General features: G+C 33.7%; 1 protein-coding gene across 1 annotated transcript in view; it reads left to right on the top strand.

Moving 5' to 3' along the window:
* Positions 1-22470, top strand: part of LRRTM4 (leucine rich repeat transmembrane neuronal 4) — an 848333-nt gene that overhangs the window by 28999 nt on the left and 796864 nt on the right. The gene's annotated exons all lie outside the window — the stretch shown is intronic.

Here is a 22470-nt window from a genome sequence, read left to right on the forward strand (position 1 = left end):
CAGGCACACTTTGTTTTATTGAACTTTACAAATATTGTATATGTTTTTTTTTAATTGAAGTTTAGTTGATTTATAGTATCATATTAGTTTTGGGTGTAGAACATAGTACTTCAATATTTTTATAAATTATACTCCATTTAAAGGTATTATAAAATATTGGTATATTTCTTGTGTTGTACAATATATCCCTGCAGCATATTTATTTTATACAGAGTAGTCTATACCTCTTAATCACCCACCCATATCTTTCCCCTTCCCCACATTCTCACCCCTAGTAACCACTAGTTTGTTCTCTATATGTGAGTCTATTGTTTTTGTTATCTTCATTTGTTTGTCTTAATATTTAGATTCCACATATAAGTGATAACATACAGTATTTGTCTTCTCTGTCTGACTTATTTCACTAAGCATTATACCCTCCAGGTTCATCCATGTTGTTGCAAATGGCAACATTTCATTCTTTTATGGCTGAGTAATATTCCATTGTGTGTGTGTGTGTGTGTGTGTATGTGTGTATAGCTTCTTCTTTATCCATTAGTCTGTTGATGAACACTTAAGTTGCCTCCACATATTGACTATGGTAAATAATGTTGCTATGAAATCAGGGTGAGTGTATCTTTTCAAATTAGTGTTTTCATTTTCTTTGGATATATACCCAGGGGTGGAATTGCTGAATCACACTGTAGTTCTAGTGTTTGGCTTTTGAGGAACCTCTTCAATGTTTTCCATAGTGGCTGCACCAATATGCATTCCTACCAAAAATGTTCCCTTTTCTCCACATCCTCACCAACATTTGTTATTTGTGGTCTTTTTGATGATTGCAATTCCAACAGGTGTGAGGTAATATCTCATTGTGCATTTAATTTGCAATTATCTGATGATTAATAATGTTGGGCATCTTTTCATGTGCCTGTTGTCCATCTGTATATCTTCTTTGCAAAAATGTCTATTCAGGTCTTCTGTGTATTTCTTTTAATCAAATTGTTTGTCTTTGATATTGAGTTGTATGTGTTGTTTATATAATTTGGATCTTAACCTGTTATATGTCATATTATTTGCAGATATTTTCTCCTATTCAGTGGGTTGTCTTTTGATTTTCCTGGTGGTTTTCTTTGCTGTATAAAAGTGTAAAAGTTTAATTAGGTCCCATTCTTTTATTATTTTTTTTCACATTAAATTATTTTATTTATAGCCCCACTGTTTTAGATGTACATTTATGGACTATCCAAAAGCAGTAATTTTTTAAGCAATCCTGGAAATTTTAAATACTCTAAGCAACTACCAAAGATCAAGTTGTCAAGTTCCTCCCCGAGGACATCCTTAGGTCATCTTTGTGGTCCCAGATAGTAAGTAGTCAGCTAGCAGTAGTCTATGCTTCAAGCATTCATCTTTCATATGAATGAAAATTAAAACCGACAACGTGGCAGAGGCCAGACCAGGCTGCTGTCCTCCACGTGTTCAGGGATGAGGAGCCTCAGAACTGGCCCAGCCGTGGAGCCCCAGCCATTGGATGCCAGGCGTCCACAGGCCTGGGACCGTCCGAACCTCTGCCGTCGAACAGGCAAAAAAAGAGGTGAGGTTAGAAAGCCATTCTTTTATTCTTGCTTTTGTTTCCTTTGCCTTAAGAGACAGATCCAAAATATATATATATATATATATATACATATATATATATATATATATATATATATATAGCTGCAATTTATGTCAAAGACTGTTGTCTCTATGTTTTCTTCTAGGAGTCTTATGGCTTATGGTCTTACATATAGGTCTTTAACTCATTTTGAGTTTATTTTCCTATATGATATGAGAAGATGTTCTAATTTTATTCTTTTGCATGTCAATGTCCAGTTTTCCCAGAACCACTTATTGAAGAAACTGTATTTTCTCTGTTGTATATTCTTACCTCCTTTATCATACATTAATGACCATAATTGTATGAGCTTATTTCTGGGCTCTCTATTCTGTTCCATTGATCTATGTGTCTGTTTTTGTGTCAGTACAATACCATTTTGATGAGAGTAGCTTCATAGTATAGTTTGAAGTCAGGAAGTGTGATACTTCCAGCTTTTGTCTTTTTTCTCAAGATTGCTTTAGATATTTGAGGTCTTTTGTGTTTCAATATATATTTGAGGATTATTTGTTCTAGTTCTGTGAAAAATGGGTATTTTGATAAGAATTGCATTAAATCTGTATATTGCTTTGTGTAGTGTGGATATTTTAACAATATTAATTCTTCCAATCAATGAACACTAGATATATTTTAATTACTTTGTATAATCTTCAATTTTCTTCATCACTGTTTTATAGTTTTCAGAGTATAAGTCATTCACCTCCTTGGTTGTTTATTCCTAGATTCTTTTTTTTGATGTGATCTTAAACATGATTTTTTCTCTTTCTGATAGCTCATTATTAGAACATATAAAAGCAAAAGATTTCTGTATATAATCTTATATCTTGCTACTTTACTGAATTCATTTATTAGTTCTCATAGATTTTTGGTGGCAAATTTAGAGTTTCCTTAATATAGTATCATGTCATCTGCAGATAGTGACAGTTTTAACTCTTCCCTTCCAATTTGGAGTCCTTTTATTTTTTCAGGTCTGAGTCCTGTGGCTAGTACTTCCAATATTGTGTTATAGAATTGGCAAGAGTATGCATCCTTGTCTTGACCCAGATTTCAGAGGAAAAGCTTTCATTTTTTCACTGTTGAGTATGGTGTATGGTTTTGTCATAAATAGCCTTTATTATATTGAGATATGTTCCCTCTTTCAATGAGGATTTTTATCATCAATGGATGTTAAATTTTGTCAAATGCTTTTTCTGCATCTATTGAGATGATCATGTGATCTTTATCCTTCCTTTTATTGAAGTGGTGCATCACATTGATCGATTTGTGGATACTGAACCATTATTGCATCCCTGGAATACATCCTAGTTGATCATGGATTATTTCACTACTAGTGATCAATCTGTTCATATTTTCTAGTTCTTCCTGATTCAGTCTTGGAAGGTTGGATGTTTCTAGAAATCTGTCCATTTTCTGTAGGTTGTCTAATTTGTTAGCATATAACTGTTCATAGTATTCTCTTATGACTTTTTGTATTTCTGTGATATAAGATGTTATTTCTCCTCTTTTGTTTTATTATTTTGTTTATTTGTGTCTTCTCTCTGTTTTCTTCTTGATGACCCTGGCTAAAGTCTTATGAATTTTGTGTATCTTTTCAAAAAACCAGATCTTGGTTTTATTGAACTCTTCTATAGTGGTTTTTTTATTTGTCTTTATTTTATTTATTTCCTCTCTGATACTTATTATTTCCTTTCTTCTGCTGACTTTGGGCTTTGTTCTTTTTTCTTCAAATTTTTTAGATGGTAGTTTAGGTTGTTTACTTGAGATTTTTCTTGCTTCCTGGGGTAGGTCTGTATCTCTATAAACTTCTCTCTTTGAACTGCTTTTGCTGCATCCCACAGATTTTGGAAACTTGTGTTTTATTTTCATTTGTCTCAAGGTATTTTATGATTTCCTCTTTGATTTCTTCATGACCCAGTGGGTTTTAGTGGCATGTTGTTTTGTTTACAAGTGTTTTAATTTGTCCCATTTTTCTTCCTATAATTGAATTCGAGTTTCATATGGTTATGATTACAAAAGATGCTTGATATAATTTCTATCCTCATAAATTTTTGAAAACTGTTTTGTGGCCTAGCATGTGATCTATTATGGAGAATGTTTCATGTGCACTTGAAAAAAAATGTGTATTTGGCTGGTTTTGGATGAAATGTCTTGCAGATATCCAACCTGTAAATCCAACTGATCTAATCTGTCTTTTAAGTATACAGTTTTTTTATTGATTTTCTGTCTGGATGATTTTTCCATTGATGTAAGTGGGTTGTTAAAGTCCCCCACTATTATTGTGTTATTGTCCATTTTTCCCTTTATGTATGCTCATATTTGCTTTATGTATTTAGTTGCTCCTATATTAGGTACATGTATTTTAATGTGTTATATCTTCTACTTCTATGGAACTGTGCCCATATAAAAAGGCATATTTAATAAATGCTGTGAGTTCTGACTGCTCCTACACTCTCTTCCCATGCTCTGACACAAAACAGTGTTGAAATTAGGCCAGTTAATAACATCTCAAGGGCTTATAAGTGTCCAAGTAAAAGAGTTGCATGTTTCTACCTTTAAATCAAAGGTAGAAATGATTAAGGTTAGGGAGGAAAGCATGTTGAAGGCCAGGTTGGGACAAAATATAGGCCTCTTGCACCAAGGAGCTAGACAAGTTTTGAATACAAACAAAAAGTTCTTGGCAGAAATTAAAAGTGTTACTCCACTAAACACACAAATGATAAGAAAGTGAAACAGCCTTATTGCTTATATGGAGAAAGTAGTCTGGAGAGATCAAATCAGCCACAACAGTCTTTAAGCTAAAGCATATTCCAGAGCAAGGCTCTAACTCTTCTCAATTCTGAGGAAGCTGAGAGAGTTAAGTAAGCTTCAGAAAAAATGTCTGAAGCTAGCAGAGGTTGTTTCATGAGGTTTAAGGAGCCAAGCCATCTCTATAACATGAAAGTGCAAGGGGAAGCAGCAAGTACTGATGCAGAAGTTGCAGCAAGTTATCCAGAAGATCTAGCTAAAATAAATAATAAAAGTGGCTACCCTAAACAACACATTTTTCACTGTAGATGAGAAAGACATATTGGAAGAAGATGCCATCTAGGTCTTTCATAGCTAGAGAGTAGAAGTTATTGCCTGACTTCAAAGCTTCAAAGGACAGGTTGATTCTCTTTTTAGGGACTAATGCAGCTGGTGACTTTAAGTTAAACCCAATATTCACTTACCATTCCAAAAATTCTAGAGCCCTTAAGAAATATGCTAAATTGACTCAGCCTGTGATCTATAAATGGAACAACAAACCCTGGATGACAGCACATCTATTTACAACATAGTTTATGGATATTTTAAGTGTACTGTTGAGACCTATTGCTCAGAAAAAAAATATTTCTGTCAAAATATGACTGCTTATTGACAACACACCTGGTCACCCAAGACCTCTGATGGAGATGTACAAAGAGAATAATGTTGTTTTTATGCCTGCTAACATAACATCCTTTCTGCAGACCATGGATCAAGGAGTAATTTTGACTTTCAAGTCTTTTTATTAAATAATAATACATTTCTTAGCTGCCATAGATAATGATTCCTCTAATGAATCTGTGCAAATTCAATTTAAAAGCTTTTGGAAAGGATTCACCTTTCTAGATGTCATGAAGACCATTTTTGATTCATGGGTAGAGGTCAAAATATCAACATTAATAGGAGTTTGAAAGTAGTTGATTCCAACCCTCATGAATGACTTTGAGGTGTTCAGAACTTCAGTAGCGAAAGTAACTGCAGATGTGGTGGAAATAGCAAGAGAACTAGAATTAGGAACATAAAAATGTGACTGTATTGACACAATCTTGTGATAAAACATGAATGGATGAGGAGTTGTTTGTTACACATGAGCAAATAAATTGGTTTCTTGAGATGGAATCTACTCCTGGAGAAAATGCTTTGAGGATTGGTTAAATGACAAGAAAGGACTTAGAATATGACATAAACATAGTTGATTAAGCAGTAGTAGGGTTTGACAGGATTGACTTTGATTTTGAAAAAAAATGTTCTACTGTGGGTAAAAATGCTATCAAACAGCATTACATGCTCCAGAGAAATCATTAGTGGAAGGAATGATCAATCATGCAACAAACTTCATTGTCTTATTTTAAAAAATTGCCACAGCCACCCAGTCTTCAGCAACCAACACTCTGATCAGTCAGCAGTTGTCAACATCAGGGGAAGATTCTCCACCAGCAAAATGATTAAGACTTGCTGAAGGCTCAGATGATGGTTAGCATTTTTTAGCAAGAAATTATTTTTTTTAAATTATAGTTGTGCATTTTTTTTCTTTAGACATAATATTATTGCACATTTAATAGGCTACAGTATAGTGTGAAACTATCCTTTATATGCACTGGGAAACCAAAGAAGTTGTCTGACACACTTTATTGTCATATTCACTTTATTATAGTGGTCTGGAACTGAACCCCCAATATCACTGAGGTATGCTTGTACTTTGCAGCAAGATAGGATAATAAAATAAAAAGTTGGGCTTTCCTGGTGACGCCGATGCAGGGGACACGGGTTTGTGCCCCGGTCCGGGAAGATCCCACATGCCGCAGAGCGGCTGGACCCGTGAGCCATGGCCGCTGAGCCTGCGCGTCCGGAGCCTGTGCTCTGCAACGGGAGAGGCCACAACAGTGAGAGGCCCGTGGACCGCAAAAATAAATAAATAGATAAGTTATATCGTGAACTGCCATTCAAGTTCTTGTGATAACAAAAATATCCTCTTCTTGTAAGGACTGTTCTTCTGTGGACTGCACCTCCCAGAATATACTTCTGCTCTTCTTACTACTAGATATACCCTTATATTAGAGGAATATGAATCTCTGTAGAAATATTGTATTTTTCCCATATTATTGTTATTTTATTTTACATTTAGGTTTAATTTTATTCCAAATTTATGAAAAAAGTATACTTTAGTAAAAGTATGTAAGGTATTGTCAGTTTTCCCTGGCATCTTTATAAGATATTTTTTTTTATTTTTCATTTCTTTATTATGCTTTATGTCTTGTAAAATAGACTCAGTCTTCAAATAATTGCTTAAAGGACAAACAGTTATATGTGGTATATGTTATGGACCTTTCTGTATATGGATGTGTCTCTCTGTTTTCTCCATACTTATAATCTAGCAAGGCTGAGCCTTAAGTTATTTTTGTGCACATACTGCTACACTTCTGAAATTTAGTGTTGAAGATAAGTAATATGTGTGAGAACTATAGATGAAATTTGGTTGACTAGTTTTCTTTTTGGCACAGTTCTTGCATCTTTGGAGACAATAGTGGACAATAAGGAAGGGATTAAACTTTTGCCTGTTTTCAGAAACCATTATTTCATGATACTACGTGTATTTATTCCATGTAGCAGTGTCTCAGTCAGGATCTATTTATCTAATTGTTTGAAAGGGTCATTCAATATCTGTGAAAAGATTAGCTTTCTGTCTTAGTTTTCAATCCTATTTTAATAGTCATTATTTTTTATCTGTATATGATGGAAAGATAAGTTGGGAAGCAGAGTAGCACAGTGGAAGTGTGCTGGGCCCATAGTGATGAGTTGTGAGAGTCTGCTATGTATGAGAGTTTGCTACCTATATGTCATTTTATCTTTATGAAAAAATCATGCATGTGATTTTTGTATCTACAAATATAATAGTCAATTTATTAATTGTCTTAAATTGGGTAGGTTTGGTTTACCCAATTTTAAAATAAATTGATTAAATAGATCCACTATAAAAGATACATCTTTTATAATATAATGTCTATATCTTTATATAGCAGTTGAATAATTTCAATCATATTTCACAAAATATGAATACATCTAAATTCAAGATAGCATGTTCTCTAGCAAGGGGCTTGTTACCTCCATTATACAAACTTATATCTCTTATCACACTTTAAATCTTCTTTGAATATCATACAGATAATACTAAGGAAGATCAAGGATGGGAAGAGTACACGAGAGTCATTAGAAGTTAGAAATCTAGTATAGGTTTTGCCATCTTGGTCCATTCAGCTACAACTCTTGCATGCTGTAAGAGGTAATTATTATTTTTTAATACTAAATTTTTTAGGCAAGCTCCAAGGGTACCTATGATAATTATTCCTCAAGCTCTGTGGACCATGATTTTGAAATAAAGAAAACTCTTAAAGATGCATGTTGATCTAAATTTTTAATGTTTCCTATAGCAGGATTGTTTAAAATAAAGTATTTTTGTGAACAAGCCATTCTTGGTTATAGGACTTGTTGCTTTGTGCAATCATAAATCAGAGTTCATATTACAAATGGTTGTTTAAATATTTTGAATATCAGTCCCTAGTTCTCCAAATCACAGTAAAAACAAACTTCTAAGAAAGACTGATAAATTGTAGATAAATTGCAGTTCTTTGTAAATGAAAACATGAAGATCCACCTGTGGATATAACTTATGTGTTATCTGCAAAGGGTAATAGTTGCACAGGTTTAGACAGATTACAGTCTTCTGGACTAGAGGCAGTTTGAACAAATCAGAAGTAAACATCATATAGTAGTACTGAAAAATCAAGAAATATAGAGACAATTTGGTCATTGTTGTTTGTATCACTAATACATATACCTGTTAGATAGACTAGTAGACTTTGGGTAATGTTTTATAACATTTCATGAAGTCACAAATAGATATAGATTATTAAAGCCCTTTGTGCCTGTACCAAACAGGTAAGTGCATTGTATAAGACTCATTCTAGTACCTGGTTCAAACATGGCAAAGACTATAAGTGATGGATAAGAAGAGAGGTTGTAAACCAGTTTATTAATTCCTGAAATTGATTAGATCAAGTATTGGAAATTAATTCATATTTGTTTGTATTTGTAGTAAAGAACAGCTTGTTGTTTTGCTTGATAGATCTGAAAATATGTCACTTTAAGAATCTATTAAATTTTCAACGTGCTGCTCTTTCTACTTAATTTTAAAATTTTCATTATTTAACTGGTATTTACACAGTCCTTCAGTGTGCTATAAATTATTTGTGAGAATAGAAATATTTAGCTATTTAACTCTTACTGCATGCTGTTCTCGCTGATAGTCTCTTTCCATTCAAATGAGAGCAGAACATTCCTAATATAGATCTGTCATTTTTAGATGTTTATCACAAGAGTTGGAAATAGACATTATCATCTCTCTGGCATTATTTATTTCTTCATCTCAGTGAACTTATTTAAAAGTGTACATAGGTCAGTGATCAATCATGCCATATATGTAAACTTTAAAAATAGTTTTTTAACTTGCTTAATAATATCACTTTTTTCATAAGAAGTATGCGATTATATGTAATTATAGTGGCTATATCATTGTAATATATAATTCATAATATTATACCATATACTTTTTTTAAGTTTGTCACAAAATAAATATAGTTTTTCACACAAATATCTCTTTGCCACAGTGATTGAGGAAAATATTTTATTATTTTTTCTAAGACAGAAATTAATCCCTCCCTCTTCTCTCTCTCTCACTCTCTCTTTGTCTGAGTGGAAGAGAAATGACACAATACTCAGTTTTTCATTTGTCTCCAAAATCCATTAGTTCAGATATTTTTAACTTCTATGAGAATAACTGCCATTACTCTTTATTTCTGATGAAACTGCTCTATTGAGTTGGAAGGAAATGTATATTCCAATCAGTGTGAAGCAATAGCCAATTAAAATAGTCTTCATGGCTTAAGAAGTGGTAGCTATGTAATAATCTCTGAATATTTATTGTGTTCCTATATGGCGTGATAGAAGTTTCAAATTTATTTTTTAAATGCAGCCCTTCCTTTGAGGAAGTATATGGATGAAGCTGACAATCTTCATTTTTGTTGAGTGCCTCCAAGGCTGTCTTCTCAAAGAACAAATCTTATGTCACATTCCTGATTTGAAAATCTCCTTGACTTCCTTTCTCTTCCTGATAACATCCAAACTCTTAACCTCTTTATAATCTTTATCACCTGATTTCAAACCTTCTATTCCAATTAAAATCCTGTTAATCCCCACTATACATGGTTTTTTTTTGTTTTTGTTTTTTTTCCAGCAGGAGCCTTTTGGTTCACAACTATAAAGGAACATCACATTTTTCTTCACTGACTGAGTCTTTGTTCATAGTTTTTCTCTATATGTAGATTATAATTTGCCCTATTGTATCTACTTGGAAAATCACCCTCATTTAAGATCCAGTTCAAATTTTACCTGCAACTCTCCAAGTGACTTAGTGTATTCTCTTATGTATTCTCAAGTTTTGCATGCTCTCTGTGTCTTTCCAAATTTACATTAGATGACCCACTTTAAAAAAGGAAAAAAAAAAACTATTTGTTTACATACTATTCCCCACATTTGAATTTGAGCTCCTTGGAGTAAAAACCTGTATTGTATTTATCTTTAATATCTAGGAGTCTCATAAATTGTCTAACATAAAGTATTCTCAAAATAAATTTTAAAAGTACACATGGTCTAAAGAACATATTAAATACTGCAAATAACTGAATGAGCAGAAACCAATTTTGGAACCTATTATAATTCTACTTGAGATCCTGATTCATTGAGAATTTTTTTTTAACATCTTTATTGGAGTATAATTGCTTTGCAATGGTGTGTTTGTTTATGCTTTATAACAAAGTGAATCAACTATACATATACATTGACTTTTTGTTTTTAGCCTGAGTTTTCCTGATCTTTTTTTCTGTAAAGATTCTATGTGTATATATTCCTTAGTGTTCTCTATTGATAAACATGTCATTAATTTCCATTTATTCTTGGGTAAATTTAAATTATAATAATTAAAACCAGTGACTGCAAGATTGTTCTTAATTAACTGTTAAAACAATAAAGGGAAAGTGAGTTTATCAATACAAGAAAAAACCCTGAGAATTTGATTTTTAAATTTTTAGCATTTGCATTTAATTAAATAAAATAATTTAAAAATTAGAGTTATACTTTCCAGCATCAAAGTTATGTTGTGAATGTCTGAAATGTGTTTCTAGTTAACATTCTAAAAATTATAGATTTAAGAAAACTTTATTATAATTATTAATGGCTCTGTGCAGTGTTCTTGACCTTGAGAAAGAGATTCTTGAAAGACAAACTATAAATTTCAGAAAAAGCCCTCATATTCTAGATCAATCTTGAATCCATGGGTACCCCTTTGCTGTCTCATGTCAGGCTCAAAAATACAGACATCTCTTCAGACACAGACAACTAACCTGGCCAAAATATATGAATGATTCATGATTTATACAAAGGGGCAGGTAGCTTAAGTGTGTTAGAGAAAAAAAATATTGAAAATATCAGAAAAATTGGCACTGGGCTGTAAAAACAACTCAATCTAACTGTGCAAGAAATCTTCTGTTGTTAACTGAAGTGCTTGGTTACCCAGTAGCCAAAAACCCTGACTTGGTATCTCAAACACTACCTACTGCCTGCCTGTTAATGACACCACTTGCTTCTTAACCTATGTATGCCTAGACACTCTTCAATTACACTCAGACCAGTCAAATAAATGCAGCCCAACTATACTTCACTATGCTATGGTCTAACGGTAACACAACAACATATACTATCTGTATTAGACAAACTTCTAAGACTGAGTTAGCAATGAGGTAAAAACAAACAAACAAAAAAAAAACTATTTTGAAGTATTAAAAAGAAGTCTATATAAAATAGATAGACTCTCTGACTTATAATAGACAATCAGTAAATTCAAGCTATTTTTAAAGATACTTACCATCCATCCCATCTGTACTTAAATGCTCAGCTTGCTTCATTAACCAAAAATAATGTTACAAAATTTATTAGGTAGATAAACTTTTTTTTTTTCACACCATTAACTTTCATGAGAAGAGCTGTAACAGAAAGCTACCCCAAGGTTTTTTCAGTTCACTCATTTAGATTTCAATTCACATTCAAGGTCATTTTTGTTCTCTAGCTGCCTAGAGCTTCTCACCAAAGAGGAAACTTTACTCAAGTCTTCTAGCTAGGACTTTGACATCCTCTCTTATTTACTCACCTATCACTCATATGAATTAAAAAATACCCTGTGCAGTCTTCCAGATTTTCACCCAAGATAAAGAACTCACTTATCATACATAAATGTTTAGATGATATATTCATAGATAGATAGATAGATATGCAGATGTGCATTGTAACTTAGAATCTCATGGCATTTAACCCAATAATTTGAAATTTTATATTACATAAAAAATATTTTGAGGGCGGGGACAAATGGGTTTCATTATTCGTCAGTTAATACTAATTCATTCTACTAAATGAAATATATTCTCAATAAATAAATGAGATTATAAATTTTTAAAACCTGATTTTGAAAGTGATACATGCTAGAGTTATTTGCATTAAATTACAGAAGGATGAAAAATATTTTCCTATGACATCTTATATCTAAAAATGTATCAGTCAACATATTATGTAAAGATTTTAAATTTTTAAGTTTGTCATGTAATTATTTTCTTCTTCTGTGGATTGAGACCTCTCTGGAATCTGTGTCAAGTTTTATTTTCTAATATTTTCAAATAGAATTGAAAGTTAATTATATGTCCTAATTAATCTTTTTAAAACATGTCTATGAAATTTCTGTATTCAAAAATACTTTGTTTTATAGTAATTTATGTATCATTTTTTCTTTCTTTGCCTTTTCATTTACTTCATGAAGTATCAAAAACCTCATGTAGGGTATTTGATTTAAAATCCAGTGCCTTGGGCTTCCCTGGTGGCGCAGTGCTTGAGAGTCCGCCTGCTGATGCAGGGGACATGGGTTTGTGCCCCGGTCCGGGAAGATCCCACATGCCACGGAGCGGCTGGGCTGGTGAGCCATGGCTGCTGAGCCTGCGCGGCCTGTGCTCCGCAACGGGAGAGGCCACAACAGTGAGAGGCCCACGTACCGCAAAAACAAAAAAACAAAAAAAAACAGTGCCTTGTAGGAAATCAAACAATAAATTAAAGCTCATCCTATTCCCTCACAGTTGGAATAAAGACTGGCCAAATCAATGGGAAAAAAGCACAAGCAATTTCAAATTAGTGAGAATCAATGATGGTTATTCATTACATGCTTCCCCCATCCATCATCACCTTCTTTTTATTGAAGTCATTAATTCAAACTCAGGAAAAGTTTAGCTACCCATTGACTTGAAACATGTAACATTTCATTTGAAATTTTAGAGCATTTTTTTCATTATCTTCATACAGCTGTTTAGAAATTAGAGTTATACACTAGTTTTATGTCCTAAAATTGGCAATAAAACTTTCAACCCAGGAATTTTGAGAGAAACACTGTGTTTCATGCTTAGGTCCCAAAATAACTACAAGAAAAGAAAAATCAACCTCCACCCGCTTGTTATGTTATACTGTAGTCTTGTTATGTGAAATAGGTTAACCTGGAGCAGTTGCCCTCATCCTTGGATAATCATACTTTTTTGGAAAGGGGCTTTCAAGTTTATGTATCCATGAAAAGAACTGACAAGGGATGCCTGAGACAAATACCACATACTTCCAAAAAAGAAACAAAACAAAACCAGCAAACAAAACATCTCACAGTCTTCAATTAAGAAGCAAAGAATGTGGAAGGAGAAATTAAGGGTGGCTCCTAGTGCACAAGCAGGTGGGTGGTGGGATCTCTGCCCTTGACTTTTGTCTCTCCCTTCATCTCAAACCTGGAGGATGAAGAGGCTCCACTAGCTAGAGAACCACAGCACTTCCATTATTTTATTTTTTTAAATTTGAATTTTATTTTATTTTTTATATAGCAGGTTTTTATTAGTTATCTATTTTATACATATTAGTGTATATGTCAATCCCCATCTCCCAATTCATCCTACCACCACCACTGCTGCCTCACTTACCCCTCTTGTTGCCATACGTTTGTTCTCTACATCTGTGTCTCTATTTCTGCCTTGCAAACTGGTTCATCTGTGCCATTTTTCCAGATACCACATATATGCATTAATATACAATATTTGTTTTTCTCTTTCTGACTTACTTCACTCTGTATGACACTCTCTAGATCCATCCACGTCTCAACAAATGACCCAATGTCATTCCTTTTTATGGCTGAGTAATATTCCATTGTATATATGTACCACATCTTCTTTATCCATACATCTGTCAATGGGCATTTAGGTTGCTTCCATGACCTGGCTATTGTAAATAGTGCTGCAATGAACATTGGGGTGCATGTGTCTTTTTGAATTATGATTTTCTATGGGTATATGTCTAGTAGTGGGATTGCTAGGTCATTTGGTAGTTTTATTTTGGTTTTGTAAGGAAGTTCCATACTGTTCTCCATAGTGGCTGTATCAATTTACATTCCCCCAACAGTGCAAGAGGATTCCCTTTTCTCCACACCCTCTCAAGCATTTGTTGTTTGTAGATTTTCTGATGATGCCCATTCTAACTGGTGTGAGGTGATACCTCATTGTAGTTTTGATTTGCATTTCTCTAATAATTAGTGATGTTGAGCAGCTTTTCATGTGCCTCTTGGCCATCCGTATGTCTTCTTTGGAGAAATGTCTGTTTAGGTCTTTGGCTCATTTTTGGATTGAGTTGTTTGTTTCTTTAATATTGAGGTGCATGAGCTGTTTATATATTTTGGAGATTAATCCATTGTCCATTGATTTGTTTGCAAATATTTTCTCCCATTCTGAGGGTTGTCTTTTCAAATTGTTTATAGTTTCCTTTGCTGTGCAAAAACTTTTAAGTTTCATTAGGTCCCATTTGTTTATTTTTGTTTTTATTTCCATTACTCTAGGATGTGGGTCAAAAAAGATCTTCAGTGATTTATGTCAAAGAGTGTTCTTCCTATGTTTTCTTCTAAGAGTTTCATAGTGTCCGGTCATACATTTAGGTCTTTAATCCATTTTGAGTTTATTTTTGTGTATGGTGTTAGGGAGTGTTCTAATTTCATTCTTTTAAATGTAGCTTTCCAGTTTTCCCAGCACCACTTATTGAAGAGACTGTCTTTTCTCCAGTGTATATCCTTGCCTCCTTTGTCATAGATGAGTTGACCATAGGTGCCTGGGTTTATCTCTGGGCTTTCTATCCTGTTCCATTGATCTGTATTTCTATTTTTGTACTGGTACCATATTGTCTTGATTACTGTGACTTTGTAGTATAATCTGAAGTCAGGGAGTCTGATTCCTCCAGCTCTGTTTCTTCCCTCAAGATTGCTTTGGCTATTAAGGGTGTTTTGTGTCTCCATACAAATTTTAAGATTTTTTGTTCTAGTTCTGTAAAAAATGTCATTGGTAATTTGATAGGGATTGCATCGAATCTGTAGATTGCTTTCAGTAGTATAGTCATTTTCACAATATTGATTCTTCCAATCCAAGAACATGGTATATCTCTCCACCTGTTTGTGTCATCTTTGATTTCTTTCATCAGTATCATAATTTTCTGAGTACAGGTTTTAACCTCCTTAGGTAGGTTTATTCATAGGCATTTTATTCTTTCTGTTGCAAAGGTGAATGGGATTGTTTCCTTAATTTCGCTTTCTGATCTTTTGTTGTTAATGTAGAGGAATGCAAGAGATTTCTGTGCATTGATTTTGTATCCTGCAATTATACCAAATTCATTGATTAGCTCTAGTATTTTTCTAGTTGCATCTTTAGGATTATCTGTGTATAGTATCATGTCATCTGCCAACAGTGACAGTTTTACTTCTTCTTTTCCAATTTGTATTCCTTTTATTTCTTTTTCTTCTATGATTGCCATGGCTAGGACTTGCAAAACTCTGTTGAGTAATAGTGATGAGAGTGGACATCCTTGTCATGCTCCTGATCTTAGAGGAAATGCTTTCAGGTTTTCACCATTGAGAATGATGTTGGCTGTGGGTTTGTCATATATGGCCTTTATTATTTTGAAGTATGTTCCCCCTGTGCCCACTTTCTGGGGAGTTTTTATCATAAATCAGTGTTGAATTTTGTCAGAAGCTTTTTCTACATCTATTAAGATGATCATATGGTTTTTATTTTTCAATTTGTTAATATGGTGTATCACATTGATTGATTTGTGTATATTGAAGAATCATTGCATCCCTGGGATAAATCCCACTTGATCATGGTTTATGATCCTTTTAATGTCTTTTTGGATTCTATTTGCTAATATTTTGTTGAGGATTTTTTGCATATATATTCATCAGTAATATTGGTCTGTAATTTTCTTTTCTGGAGTATCTTTGTCTGGTTTTGGTATCAAGGTGATGGTAGCCTCATAGAATGAGTTTTGGAAAGTCCCTTCCTCTGCAATTTTTTTGAGGAGTTTGAGAAGGATCGGTGTTAGCTCTTCTCTAAATGTTTGATAGAATTCACCTGTGAAGCCATTTGGTCCTGGAGTTTTGTTTGTTGGAAGATTTTTAATCACAATTTCAATTTCATTACTTGTGATTGGTCTGTTCATATTTTCTGTTTCTTCCTGGTTCAGTCTTGGAAGATTATACCTTTCTAAGAATTTGTCCATTTCTTCCAGGTTGTCCATTTTATTGGCATAGAGTTGCTTGTAGTAGTCTCTTAGGATGCTTTGTATTTTTGCAGTGTCTGTTGTAACTTCTCTTTTTTCATTTCTAATTTTATTGATTTGAGTCCTCTCCTTTTTCTTGATGAGTCTGGCTAAAGGTTATCAATTTTGTTTATCTTCTCAAAGAACTACGTTTTAGTTTTATTGATCTTTGTTTTTGTTTTCTTTGTTTCTCTTTCATTTATTTCTGATCTGATCTTTATGATTTCTTTTTTTCTACTAACTTTGGTTTTGTTTGTTCTTCTTTCTCTAGTTCCTTTAGGTGTAAGGTGAGTTTGTTTATTTGAGATTTTTCTTGTTTCTTGAGGTAGGATTGTATTGCTATTAAGTTCCTTCTTAGAACTGCTTTTTCTGCAACCCAAACCCATAGGTTTTGAATCATCTTGTTTTCATTGTCATTTGTCATTTTTGATTTCCTCTTTGATTTCTTCATGATTTATTTAGTAACCAAGCATTAGTATTGTTTAGCCTCCATGTGTTTGTGTTTTTTACATTTTTCTTCCCTGTAATTTATTTCTAATCTCATAGCATAGTGCTTGGAAAAGATGCTTGATATGATTTCAATTTTCTTAAATTTACTGGGCTTGATTTGTGACCCAAGATGTGATCTATCCTGGAGAATAGTCCATGTTGCACTATTTTAATTTTATCAAACTTCTATATTTGGCTATGTAGGCAAAGACAGGGTCCACCTACTCTCATCTGCTTAGTTCTGTAATGTGTAAAGGGCAGGGGAACTAATGGATTGCCTTGCTAAAGCCAGATATTGGTCACTGTTAAGAAGGCAGGTACAGGAACCAGGTTGCTGCATTTAAATCTCAGCCTTGCCTTATCCTAGGCAGGTTAGTTTACTTCTCTGAACCTCAATTTTCTCTTCTGCAAAATGAAGATAGTACTAGACCTATGTATCACAGAGTTGTAAAGAAAATTAAGTGAGCTCACATACATATCAGTTTAGAACAGGACTTCTCACAGAGAATGTGCTCAGTAATGTGAATTAATATTCATACTGTTTTTTCCTGAAAGGTGCCAGTAAGTAGGCAGTGAATTAATACTCTTAGTGGAAGAGTTGAAATTCTCTAGGCAGAGAGCAGAGAGAGGATGACTAATGCTGTATTTCCATATAGGTCATCTCTGAAATATCTGCTATTAATTCAAGGCCCTGTCAGATGTGGCAGTTTAGGATGTGTTTGGTGATTCAGTGGCCCTGCATTGCACTTGGATGTAGACTTGATCTGCGAAGAAAAAAAATGAGAGAAAAACCTGCCCAAAGAACTCTTGCTGTCTGTCTGTCTATCTTCTCTGGCTCTCTCTCTCTGTCTCTTTTCCTCTGTCTCTGTCTTTCTCTCTGTCTCTCTGTCTCTGGCTCTGACTCCCTGCTCCCACACACACATTCTAAAACAGAAAGTTTTGAATTTCAGAGTGTTGGAGAGTGATGCTGAATGACTCATATGGGTTATTCTTTTTGTAAATTGTGAGCTTTTACGCTTGCACTTTCTTTTTACCCCCTGCGGCTGGCAGCGCTTAATTTGCCTGCTTTATTAATAGTTGCAGTATGGAGTAGGCAGAAAAAGATCTATCTAGGAATTGAAATGATGCATTAGTTGCTTTGCTTGGGCCTGTTTGCCTTCATGATGGTGAACTGAACAAGTGTCCAGCGAGTAGCCATACATTAACCCTGGGCAAGGTGACTGTTCATTTTACCATGGGCTGTGCTCTCTTTTCTTCTCATCCGCAGTTGCTAGCATAATAAAATATAAAGAATGCATTATCTGTTGGAAAAATAGGACAAGAATTAGCACAAAGTATCTCTAAGGAAGAGTGAACACCTTCTGAATTACCTGAAAATAATCTGCTGCCAGGCAATAGTGCTGGAGATCTTTTGCAAAGACTCTGTCTCTCTTTTCTTCTGTAGCTTTTTTCACTTGATAATTTCCCCTTTATAGTAGAAATCCACTAACATCAACTTCATTAATTAGGCAGGATTTGCTGAGGTTTATAATCAGAGGCAATGCTGTTTAAATGGAAGAGCATGGGCTGAGGCAGACGTCATCTCTCCTTTATACCAAATTCCAACATTGTCTGCATGGGATCTAGTTCTGGGAAGTTCACTCTCCTTATCTGGATGGTGGTGGCATCACCATTATAGGAAACATTAAGTTGGGGATAAGGGTAAAATGAGATCCTAGATGGGAAAACCTTGTATCATAGTAAAGTATTATTTGAAATATGTTTGTTTTGTTTCCTAGACATTTAGCCTTTTTCTATTTCTGTATTATTTGAATAACAGGTAGCTTACAGCCTCTGTGAAAAGATGAAGTTTACAATCACTCTGAAGTGTCTGAGGATCTATGGGTTTGAGAGAGAAGCGTCAGGAAATGGCATGAAGTGATGACTGGATACCTCCTGTAACCCTGAGAACCACTGTGGCTCTGGATGACTTACAGGGCAGAACTGTACTGTGTACTCCCTGCAGGTCATATCACTTTCACAATCAAAGTCACCTCCTGTTACTTATCTTTGTTTATAAGTCTGCAGAGATTAGTATCCTGCTAAGGGGACACTCTCCAGTAAACTCTGAGGACTTGTTTTTTGAAACCTCCATGGCTTTCACAAAGTGCACTGCCTATTTGATCTTTTTTTTTTTGTCAGATATATTTTGTTAACAGAAAAATATTGATTTCTGGATTATCTCATTTCCTATACACTTTTATGATGGGTGTTAGAGAGCCCATTAAAAGATTCTCACATTCATTTTCATATTTTAAAAAATCAGATACTGACATTAATGAAAAGGTCAACAAGGAAATGAAATTGCTTACGAGACAGAAAACTCCTTATAGAGAAATAAATACTGAACTACATAAAAATCTTTCACCATAGAGGAGTGATCAACACTAGCCCTTTCTTTCTTTTTAGAAAAGATAAAAATTGTAAACTCATATGTGGCAATTATAGCAGACAGTGTCTTCACATCAGAGACTACTTACAGGTCTTTAGAAGTAAGTGCTTCTGAAATGACATGAGCAAATAGAAGTGCATTTTCTCTAATTGAATATCTTAGAAACTCAGATTGTTTGCCAGGAAAACAATTAGTGTATATATGCCAGTGTATGTGTAGAGACAAATACCTCTCAATCAATGGGCTTTGTGGAAAGTGTGAACTTTTCACAGAAGCAAAATTTATCTCCTTAATGAATCCAGAAAAATATAAAATAAAATATTTAAAATACTAACTGCTGATATGGGACACTATATGTTTAGATGCATAACATTTTTTAAATAATCTATGAGAAACCTAATAACTTAAAAAAGAGATTGAAGAGCAAAGCATGGATAATGGTTATAGCACTTCATCTTGAAAATTTTGAAAGCTGAGCTGTATTGAATGATAAGTAATATTTACATAGATGTAAAGATAAAGTTGCACTTAAAAATAACATTTTTATCTTAAATTGCACTTTGAACTAATCATGAAAAAAAGATTATTTTCCCATGAGTAAAGTTTGAAGTTGTGTGTTTCCATTACCTCCACACAAGTCCTGATCAATTTTATTAATATGTGAGATTGCAAAGAAAATAGAGGCGAAGATAAATTTTTAGGGAGAAGCAAGTATCAATACTAGCAGGGAGACCAGTGGTTTACAAGACTGTCCAAAATAGATGTTAATGCAATTCATCTTGAAGATTAGAATCTATGTTTGCTTGAAGAAGATAATAAGAATCCATGAGCTTGATTCCCTTATTCTTAGGATTAAAGTAACAGTACTTGCCTCATGTTGTTGTTGAATAAGTACAAAAACATTAATGCATTTTGAATACTATATGGCACTGATATCCATCTCAAAATAAATCATTTTTAAAAAAAAACAAGATAATGGGAACATAATATTTCCATTTGTAGTTATGCATGAGTTTGAAATAAAGTTTTAACTCTACAAAATAGGGCCATTACCTTGCCAAATCCCCATTCAGGGCTTCCTTTAGTCAAAATGAAAGTTTTTTGTTTTGTTTTATTTTTGGAAATTGTTTTTGCCACAGAAGTGCCATCCATTATGTCACCAAGAATATTTCAGATGTACCTCACTAAATACTTTTATTTCTTTGGTGCCTAGCGATTTCCTAAAACAGTTTCCCTGAATCCTCAGTAGTCTTCTGGAATTGTACGGAATTTGGATTATTTTGGAAAGAAAATAATCTGCAATCATACCCCTTAGAGAAAACAATTATTCACTTATATTTCTGGTAAAACATACTGCAGTAAATTGTTTACTTAGACTATTAATTTTTTTAACATCTTTATTGGAGTATAATTGTTTTACAATGTTGTGTTGGTTTCTGCTGTATAGCAAAGTGAATCAGCTATATGTATACATATATCCTCATATCCCCTCCCTTTTGTGTCTCCCTCCTACCTTCCCTATCCCACTTCTCTAGGTGGTCACAAAGCACAGAGCTGATCTCCCTGTGCAATGCAGCTCCTTCCCATTAACTATCTATTTTACATTTGATTGTGTATATATGTCAATGCTACTCTCTCACTTCATCCCAACTTACCCTTGCCCCTCCCCATGTCCTCAAGTCCATTCTCTATGTCTGTGTCTTTATATCTGTCCTGCCCCTAGGTTCTTCAGAACCATTTTTGTTGTTGTTGTTGTTAGATTCCATATATATGTGTTAGCATACGGTATTTGTTTTTCTCTTTCTGACTTACTTCACTCTATATGACAGTCTCCAGGTCCATCCACCTCACTACAAATAACTCAATTTTGTTACTTTTTATGGCTTAGTGATATTCCATTGTATATATGTGCCACATCTTCTTTATCCATTCATCTGTTGATGAGCATTTAGGTTGCTTCCATGTCCTGGCTATTGTAAATAGTGCTGCAATGAACATTGTGGTACATGAATCTTTTTGAATTGTGGTTTTCTCAGGGTATATGCCCAGTAGTGGGATTGCTGGGTCATATGGTAGTTCTATTTTTAGTTTTTTAAGGAATCGCCCTACCATTCTCCATAATGGCTGTATCAATTAACATCCCCACCAACAGTGCAAGAGGGTTCCCTTTTCTCCACACCCTCTCCAGCATTGATTGTTTCTAGATTTTTTGATGATGGCCATTGTGACCAGTGTGAGGTGATACATCATTGTAGTTTTGATTTGCATTTCTCTAATGATTAATGATGTTGAGCATCCTTTCATGTGTTTTTCAAACTATTTAAATAATGTTTGTAACTGGCTTTAGTATGACCATTCCATGTGTTTATTCTACTGCAACATTATTTTTAAATTGCATTATTTAGTATTATAAAGATTTTCCAAAATAAATTTGGCTTTGATTATAGCCTTAACTACAATTCGTGGTTTCTACGCTTTTCATTATATTGTAAACATTTTCTAAATGACGCTTTGGTTTTCTTATTTATTTAAGAGTTATTAAAATGAATACTTTGTGTTTACTTAATTTTCAAGGTATTTTCTTACTAAAATTAATTTGTGGCTTTTATTTCATTATAATCAAATAATCAGATCTATATTTTTACTGGTTTTGAATTTTTTGTATTTAATTTTCATTTAGAATATGACTAAATTTTGTAAATGTTCTACAAGCACAATAAGAATCGAATATTCTGTTTGATAGTTCAATACATAGCTCTAAAATAAATCCTATCAATTACATTATCCCATTTCTTGAACATCTTATTTATGTTCCTACAAGTTTGATATGTCAAGGACTGAGTAAAATGTATAAAAAATTTCCCCTCTAAAATGGGAAAGTTAAAAACTTGTATGAAAAGTCATAAATTTATGATTCTTACATACATCTTTCAAGTATTTCTTTTCAGGGAGAAAAAGGAATCTTAATTAGATGGAGCTGGGATAACTGATTAATTATTTTAGAAAAAAAAAGAGGTAAACGATTCATATCAGATAACAATAGAAACAGCATTCTGAATAAACTGACATATGGAAATAAATGAGAACATTAAAGAACCAATGATGTAAAGGTGTATGTCTAGGCAAGATGACTGGGAGAAGGGCATTGCAGACATGGCACAAAAAGTGCAACAAGGAAGAGGGTTCTTCTAAATACACAGTCCACTAATGGGCTCAGGTACTTCATGATTCTTTTTACATGCTTAAGCACAGTTTTCTCAGTACTTTTTCTCATGAGAAAAGATTCAATTGAACTCTTTACCCTGAGAAAAGCCCCCATTGCTTTCATTAAATTTTTTAATGTGTCTGTGTTTGAAACAGTCAATATTGATCAACAGGG

This window comes from Lagenorhynchus albirostris, chromosome 13 (assembly GCF_949774975.1).
Source record: "Lagenorhynchus albirostris chromosome 13, mLagAlb1.1, whole genome shotgun sequence".
In the NCBI taxonomy this organism is placed as follows: Eukaryota; Metazoa; Chordata; class Mammalia; order Artiodactyla; family Delphinidae; genus Lagenorhynchus; species Lagenorhynchus albirostris.